This window comes from Coptis chinensis, chromosome 5, assembly GCF_015680905.1.
Source record: "Coptis chinensis isolate HL-2020 chromosome 5, ASM1568090v1, whole genome shotgun sequence".
Lineage (NCBI taxonomy): Eukaryota > Viridiplantae > Streptophyta > Magnoliopsida > Ranunculales > Ranunculaceae > Coptis > Coptis chinensis.
Window position 1 is genome coordinate 47702962 of NC_141460.1, and position 8983 is coordinate 47711944.

Here is an 8983-nt window from a genome sequence, read left to right on the forward strand (position 1 = left end):
AACACATCCTACATTCTTCCACTTCAGGGTCTTCATCATCCGAACTCGCATTTTTCTCTTCTCTTCACATCATCATCCCTACTCCAAATTCTCCTCCATCATACACCACTTTCTTATAAAAACTCGCTTTACATTTCTCGCCTTCCTTTTTCTTGAATATTTGGTGTTTGAATTGAAATTTTCTTCCTCCTTTTTGGACTTATCAGATATCGGAGTTTCGGTGGTAACATAATATCGGGTTTCTTGAGTTGGTGTTTCGGGAATGAGAAAAGAGGAAAGACGGCGCGAAGAACGACGTGGTGGTGCTGGGGTCGTTTGAGGTGATGAAGGAAATGAGAAGACGGAAGATGGAGAGGAACGTTTCGGTTTCGGTTTCGGGGTTAGAGTGGAGGAATGTTTGCGTTTGGGAGTTGAATGGAGAGTTTTGGCCATTGATTGATTGAAAAAAAGAGAGGCGAGCTCGAAAGTTGGGGGTGAGTTTATTTTGTTGACCTTTTTTTTTTCTGGCGGGAAAGTTTCCCTCCGTTTTTCAGTGTTGGTTTTGATGGAAGAGCAGTTGCAGCAATCAGTTGATGTATACCACTGTGACTAGGTTTGTTACAAAATCTTGGAATTTTTTTTGTTTTTTATTTTTTATTTTTTATCCATGACACATACTATTTATTTTGCATAAATTCGATGTGAGTTGGGCAGTCTTCTAGCAGTGAAAGCCCTGACATTTTGGTGCATAAAACCAACACAATATAATATGGCCATATATGTACTAGTGTTATCATTTTTTATTTTTTTTTTTAACTTGTGTTATTCAATATAATCTAAAATAGAGCGAGTGAAGTGATTTTGTTATTTGACATAAGAGTTTTATTTATTTATTTTTTATATATAGATAAAAGTTTGGGTTTTTTAATTGTAAGTTGATTTAATGTTTTTTGTTTTTTTTTTAATTGTTTGTAAGCATATAAGTTTGTCAACCTTCTCGTTCTCTCCTTCGTTTTTTCTTAATGTACGGTTACTTCAACGAATCCATAAGAGGCTTCCTTCAAGGCATCCATAAGAGGCTGTTTCTTAGCATCAAAATTGTTCAAACACATTTAAATATGTTCATCAATGGAGAGTTTCCCCCTTATCTTTTTTTTTTTTCCCCTCTCTCAAAACTAATCCTCCTTCCTCTTCAGTGATATCCAGGTCTTCTCCCACAATAAATATCCTCCATTCTTCTTCTCCAGACTCCCGAACATAAACCCTAATCTTTGGTAGACTCCACCTAAGGGTTGACATATTATCTGCGATATTGAAGCATCTTTTAGGATACCAAAAATACCCCCATATGTTGACCTCCTTCTCAACCAATTTGAGTTGATGCCAAATCGGTTCTACACTTTCAAAGGGGGTACTCGCATCAACAATTGCAATTGCAGCATTATAATCATTCTACACTAAATTTGGGTCATAGAACAGATCTAACCCAATTTTTATTTTGTTTTTTGTTGTTGTTGTTGTTGTTATTTTATTTTTAAATTCCAACGGAATTCTAACCCCTAAAAAAATGAAATTAAACTCCGACACGTTGTTATTCTTGCAACCGCTAGGCCCCACCCACAACACGGTGACGCGACGCCCTCTAAAATTAATTATGACCCCAGCTATACCTTTTATTTCTATACCACCTACAGTTTTATGGACGACATCAATTATTATGCTAACGGTTGAAATGATACTTACTTATAGTCCTAATTTTGTTATTTGACATAAGAGATTTATTTGTTTTTTTAGATAAAAAATTGTGGATAAAAACGTGTCCCATATTTGAAACATCATAAGTCGAAACATAAAAAACGTGTCCCGTATTTGAAACACTTTTTTTATCAACATCATAAAAATATGGGACACGCTTTTTATAGCAATCATGAGCCCAGTTCAAATCTCACTTCATAAAGATACCAAATTTTAGATACAAAACGTGTCCCGTATTTTTATGATGTAGATAAAAAAGTGTAGACAAAATTGTGGATAAAGTGATTGATAAACTTTCTCATAGGTTGACAAAGTAACAACTTGGAAAAAACCATGACCCGTCGTCTTATAATCAAGGAGGTGATATGCAATTATGCGATGTGAGTTTGTGACTGCATAACGCTAACCTTAAGTGGACTGTGCACCACTATTGAGAGAGTCAAATGATATTGAAGCACGCAGCTGTTGAGTTGGAGACTGCATAAACACATAGTATGTACGTAAGACTAACTAGCTAATTTTAGTACTCTGTTCGTGTTGGATTTCGTATTATCTATCAGAACGATGATCTCCGTAATACAGTTTCTCCTATACAATTCCCCAATAAGCTAAGCTAGCTTTCTTGAATTACCGGCCATCATTTCCAATAATCCCAAAATTATCAAATTAACTTATGTATTACTAAGTTAAAGCAATTAAACAATTTGTGAAAAGGGTTTTCAATTCGATGGTAACTAAATTTGTATATTATATTGTTGATACTTATGCAAGTGATCGCATTTTGTTTATGAAAGAATAATTTTTTTTAAATAGTTCATGTTGAAAGCACTTTAAATGAAAATATGTATATGCAACTATTCAAGTTCTCCACGGGAAAGAAATTAAATTAGTACAAGTATAACGGGAGTGGTGTCGTCTCACACTCTCACCATCCTTCGGTTGGTGCTAGGCTTTGCGGATTAATTCCCGGTCATCCACCAAACATTATTTCTCATGGTAAGCATGCAAGCGATTGGAGTAGCATAAGTATAACAAGACGTACAAACTACGAAGTTTGAGTAGCCGCGCCATTGAAACAAACATATTTATTCAGACAAGCTAGGATGTATATTCGGACGGAACGGTTTACTAGACGATGATGAAGCTAGCTGCTGATGACCGTAGCATAGAGTACTTTTATTGTTCCTAAAGCATCAATCAATCTTTTAAACTAAAATTTTAGTCAAATTAGTGGTACCTCGTGCAATATTGTGTATATAAATTTGTTTTTTAAGATATAGATAAAAGTTTTGATTTTTTAATTGTGAATTGGTTTAATATTTTTTGTTTTTTTTTAATTGTTTATAATGAGTAGGAGTGGGGTAAATATTGCGAAAGAATTTAATTTGTTTTTTTTAGATGTAGATAAAAGTTTAGGTTTTTTAATTGTGAGTTAGTTTAATGTTTTTTGTTTTTTTTTTATTATTTGTAACGAATGAGGTGAGATAAGTATTGCTAAATAATTTAATATAAAGAGTTGGGTTCTCCACTAGTGAGAAATTAATTGAAATCGTGTGTTTATTTTTTTGGCTGTCTTATAGACGGAAGATAATGGTTCTCATAATATAGGTGATGAGCACCATACTAAATACACTGAACATAGTTAACACGAGTGTCAAGCAAGAACTAAATACACTGAACATAGTTAACACGAGTGTCAAGCAAGATCTCACTGTAAATGCCCAAAATAAAATTTGTCACAGGATAGTGAAGATCTTAAGACACGATACCGGCAATATGTACTGGACGAAATAAAGAACACCTGAGGTCACTCTGGATGGTATATATTCCCAACTGAGAACAATGTGACGTTGGACTACTTTACACAAGACTGCAGTACAAACAACTGTAACCGTAATTTACTTAAACACTACAAAATATAAAGTACGATGGATCTTATTGCTTATTATGGACTAATACAACTAACTTGGTAACCATCAGAAGTTATACAGACAGATGACCATCTGATGGTATCAGAAGTCTGAATGATATATACAAACTAAGCTCGAAAGTGAGTTACGGAGTACGACAAAGAGGGCACTCAGGTTTTCGTTGCACCATTCCATAATGCAGTTCCTGCAAGTATTGCAAGCACCAAACGTTAAGGAAAAGATAATAGATACCACACACAGCACAAGTTGACAGCGTTGCATAGGTATTTTTGAAGGGCCAGAACAATGTACCAGCAGAAGACATGACCACAGGTTGTAGCTGTTGGATGTTCCCTTGTACTCAAACAGAGGGTACATTTGCTGATCCCACCTGTTCCTTGACTCTGAAACCAGTACACAGCAAATGCAAGACTCAGATTCCCAAGCTACGAGTAGTGAACGTTTCAGGTTTAAAAATGACAAATACTAAACTCGAACACAACTACGTGAATACAACCTCAACACAGCGGTTGGAACACAGACTAGAAAGCATAATACAACAATGGAAAAAATGATTTAGGAGAAGATATTGTACCTCCGAAACACTTGTTGGGTCAGAGGCCCAACTGCCTTTCTCAAGAGCAGTATCAGTGCTAATCAAGTTACCTTCCTCATTTAAAACGGGTAATCCTCGTACTGGAAGCAACAAATGTACGACAGAAACTGGTTAAAAAGAGAGGGACGCTAATAGCCACACTGCTGCTTGATAGAAATACACTCACTATTAATAGCGACCTTGATAATTGAAAATAGTCAAAATACTTGAGGAAGACTAGCAAAGTCGGTAAAACCTATGGGTGATGATACCAGAGGTCTGGGGCTCAAACCCCGCCAGCATCAAAGAGTTACTGATCTGATTTAAAAACAGGCTTACTAATAAAAAAATTAAAAAAAAAAAAGAGAACGGGAAACATCCTGGATTCCCAAACTAAAAGAATATATGCACTTCATTAAGTGATTTTCATGAACTTTCTCCAGAACATTCATTGCAGCTTAACACTCCAGCTTTCAAGGAAATTAGTTGCTCCAACAAAACTTTCTTTCTAAGAGTGAACTAAAAACATATTGGTAGAATTACACATATTCATCCCTTTCATATCCTAATTTACAATTTATATTCCTAAAGTTTCATGCATGACTAACGTTATATACATTTCTCTTCGGTAGATAAAGTGAGCAACTTGTCAAAATGATTTAATAATGGGAAGACCAATAGATTTGTTAAAGATGCACACTGGAGCACAACACTGAAATTGTGTTTTTCACATTGACAACACCAAAAATGTCATGCTGCCATGTACAATTACATCTGAGATATGAACAACAGACCATATGCGACAATAATTAAGGAAAGAATCAAAGATTTAAAACCTCCTGATGTTTGGTGGGCTCCAAGCGATGACTGATGAACTGAACTGGCAATAGAAGATAAATTGCTCCGTCGCAGGCCTTCAGCAGTGATGATACATAGCTGAATTAAGAGGAAAACTCCGAGTAATTGATATCTGTTTCAAACACCAATAGAAAGCTTAAACAATTTTTCCTGTGCAAACAAAAGGATAGCTTGTCAAAGTGCCTTAGATTATTCCAGTTTTAGTCTTCTATATATGTTTAAACAACTCCAAATTGTGTAACTTTACTGCAGCAGAGGGGGAGATTTTCCAAGAAAGCGTCAGAACAAGAAAGAATGTGTATGACGTGTTTAGGCAAAAGCAAAAGTAAAGGATGAGCTGGAGTGGATTACTTTAGGAGCCCTAATAGCACAACTGGTTTAGTTATCAAGTGAACTATGAACTTATTACATTTTTCAAGTGAACTATATATTAAGCATTCTGCAAAAGAAAAAACAGTAAGAATAAAATCCAAGTTCTCTAGACATTGATAAGACAAGTATACAAGCGAGACTTAAAAAAGCTAATCATCAAATAAATAACGGTCTAGAGGAGTACTAGATTGATAATCACTAAACACTTCAACATCAGTCAGAATACTTACGATTCATATTGTCAGTGAGACACTTTTAATTTTTTTAATTGTTAAGAAAACTTTATACTGATCACCAATCAAAAGAGAGTGAAATATAATGAAATGTCGCACAAGCTTAAGATATAAAAATATTCAGACAAACAAATGCTTGGGTCCAGGATCCAAATTTTATAGCACTATACCTCGGCCGTTGGTTCAAAGGCTTCCCAATGAACACATAACGAATACCTGCAGCACGCTTTGATATATGGTAGTACAGACCTGCATTGTATATACGAGATACTATGGTTAGGCCCACAAAATTAAGATTCCAATATAAGAAATCACCAACTGATTAGGGTCAATGTGAACCTATTTCATAACACTTGGTTCGGGCTTCTCCCTACATACATCTAAAACATTTTTTCCAACCCAAGACTCCTTCACATACCTTCAAAGTAAAAAAACATGAGGTTGGTAATGAGAACCAATTGTAAGCTCTCACGAAAAAACGGAAGTACCTAAACAATCATCTTAATAATCAGCCAATCAAAAGTAGGTCTGCGAAATAAATTCAACTGAGCCAGAATCCTTGTAGTTAGTAAAGTGTTAGAAGATGTGCCAGAATTGACAAAAGAGAACAAGGAAAGAGAGAACTAACATACAGTAGGCCATTTCTGCACCACAAACAACCATACTCCATAAATTTTCTGCTTCAACCTTGAAAAGGCTGAGATCGTATGCTTGATAAGACGAAGATAGCCTCCCAGTGCTACCAAGAACTTGATTCCGTACATCAGTATTGTCACCATAGAGATTATTAGAGTGTGAATCAGAAAGAATGATCCCACGTGCAGCCACTCGAGAACTGATGCACACAAATATTTCAGGTTTTCTCACATTAAAACAATAAAGTCAATATCCTTGTGGTAACAAAAAAACAAAAAACCATACAGTAGAGACGTGCCTAAACTAGTGGTGTGAATTGTTTAGTACAGTTTCAACATTGGGAACTGATTTAAGGATATGACTTTTTATGGGAAAAATGGTGCACTAAGTTGCCCTTTACGCCATGACTATAATCATAAGGCCCAATTACTGGATATATTATGGCTTAGGTCATAACCCTTGGTAAGTGTAAAGATCAAATAGATAAAATGACCTGATTCTTTCAGCAAGATATGGAACTGCAGTATGGTATATAATGAAAAGAGCACGCCTTGCTGGTGTAGGAGGAAGCCCATAAGGACCTGCAACCTGCCAAATCAATTACAAACATAAAAATAAAGTTCAATTGCTAGGAAAACACACCCTTACTCGAAGCAGGTTTTAAGACACACGCTTAGATAGAGGAATTAAAAAAAAATGGTAATTTTTCTTAATTTGAACGGCAAATGAATGGTAAAACTCAGATACATATAGTATGAAATGCAGACTATGTACCTGAGTTATATCACAGTATTCTTCTCCAAGTGTTTGCTGTCCTGAACCAGTTGTTATAACATAATAAAGCATCTGACCTAATAATTTTGTCTGCAAGAAAATGAAGTACATCAAACAACAATACCAGTATGCAATGTCTGTAACACGAATTTGAGTATCACATGCAGCTCTCAACTAGAAGCGGAAGAAATCAACCCCGGCAAATCAGGGCATGAAGTAAAGGTCAAATCCAATGAAATATTTCTAGCATTCTAGAAGCAGGGCCAGTTTTTAAGTTTTGGTCATCTTCAAACCTAGGTTACATGGACACGCCATATTTTGAAATAAATCCGTGTCGGATACGTATCCACGTGTCCGTGTCCGTGTCGGACACATATTGTATATAATTTACCTCAAATTTTGATATTTTGCCGTGTCCGACAATTCGTATCCGTGTCCGATACGGCGTGTCAATGTAACCTAGCTTCAAACAATGTCAATTTGTACCACGATACTATGGAAGCAATTGAAACACTTTTCTAACCAAAACTGTCCTGCAAACTTTTTTCCAATACTAAGCACTACTATAAATGCAAAAGAATCACAATGCACTATTGCACTGTAAGCGTTTAAAAGGCTAACCTCATTCTGGTATGCTACAGAAACACGTGTACCTGAAATGAATAAGCAAGTGCACAGAGTTAATGAAGTAATAAAGTTAAGCCATTGCAATTGGTTAGTTAACACTTATAAAACATAAAGAAACATAATTTCAACATCAGTTCAAATAGAAATTCTAAAGAATTCAAATTCCAACCAAATATATGGCGAAAGGCGTCACGACAAGCATCGTAGATGTAAGACGCGTATTGGTCATCTTTCTCGGCAGCTCTCATGACTTCTGGTTGTGCAGCTAGAGGAAATCTCCTTCCTTCTGGTGGATTTGAGGATGAGGAAGAAGTGGAGGCATGTAATACATCTTCATGACCATGTCTTCCCATATCTCCCAATAAGTATTTTTAGGTGCAGTCTCTTTTTTAACGTTTCAATTCACTTCAACAAAACAGACGACCTCTCTCTCACTCTCTCTGTCTCCGGCATGAACTGCTGTTCTTTTGCTGAGGATAAAAGTTAGGCTGGGCTGGGACTTTTTATATTTGGACCATTTAAGAGTTGGGCTTAGAGAGTCGAGCTTATTGGGATTGTTTGAGAGCCATAAGCCCTGACCATGTCATTTGGGCTTCGTGTGGGTTTCGATCTGTTACGACTGTTCTAAAAATCGGTCTAAGCGACTGCCTAGGCGGTGCCCAACCGACTCGCCTCGGCCCTGGTCGTTTAAAAAATCGGTGGACCGGCTAGGTGGCCTCTAGACGGTCTAGTCAGGTTTTTTTTTTTTTGAATGATTAAATGCCAAAAAATAAATACCCGCTTCGACTTAAGATTTGAACGAGTTTGGTCGCATACTTAAGGAGGAGAGAACAGCAAAGAACCATGGCGGGCAAAGCATCCGATGGATCGAATTCCGGGAGTTGATAGGGATATTAGATGTTTTTCAGTTTGCCATGTATATAGAGAGACAAATAGACTAGTGATGCATTAGCGGCTACTATTCCCACAGTTAGTTACATAGAGATAGTACCCAGTTTTTTTTTTTTTCGAGGATGTAAAAAGATTATTTATGAAGATGCCACGGGCAAACAAGTATGTAAGAATGTAACCAAGACATATGATTATTTATAATAAAATAGGGGTAAGGGACCTCTCAAAAACTCTGCTTGCCTTTCAAAAAAATATATATATATAAATTATATGCCACTATAACAAAGAGTATGTTTTTATATGAAGTTAATATTTATCAACTATAATACATTTTTGTAATAAGTATATTTATT

General features: G+C 36.0%; 1 pseudogene across 1 annotated transcript; it reads right to left on the minus strand.

Moving 5' to 3' along the window:
- Window positions 1-3525: 3525 nt before the first annotated feature.
- On the minus strand, window positions 3526-8230 carry LOC147497717 (peroxisome biogenesis factor 10-like; annotated as a pseudogene). Its single transcript, XR_015195220.1, has 11 exons — window positions 7909-8230; window positions 7734-7765; window positions 7113-7202; window positions 6832-6926; window positions 6335-6537; window positions 6121-6190; window positions 5873-5951; window positions 5076-5209; window positions 4240-4340; window positions 3957-4048; window positions 3526-3849 (listed from the first exon to the last, which is right to left on the minus strand). The product of XR_015195220.1 is annotated as a peroxisome biogenesis factor 10-like (transcript).
- Window positions 8231-8983: the final 753 nt, after the last annotated feature.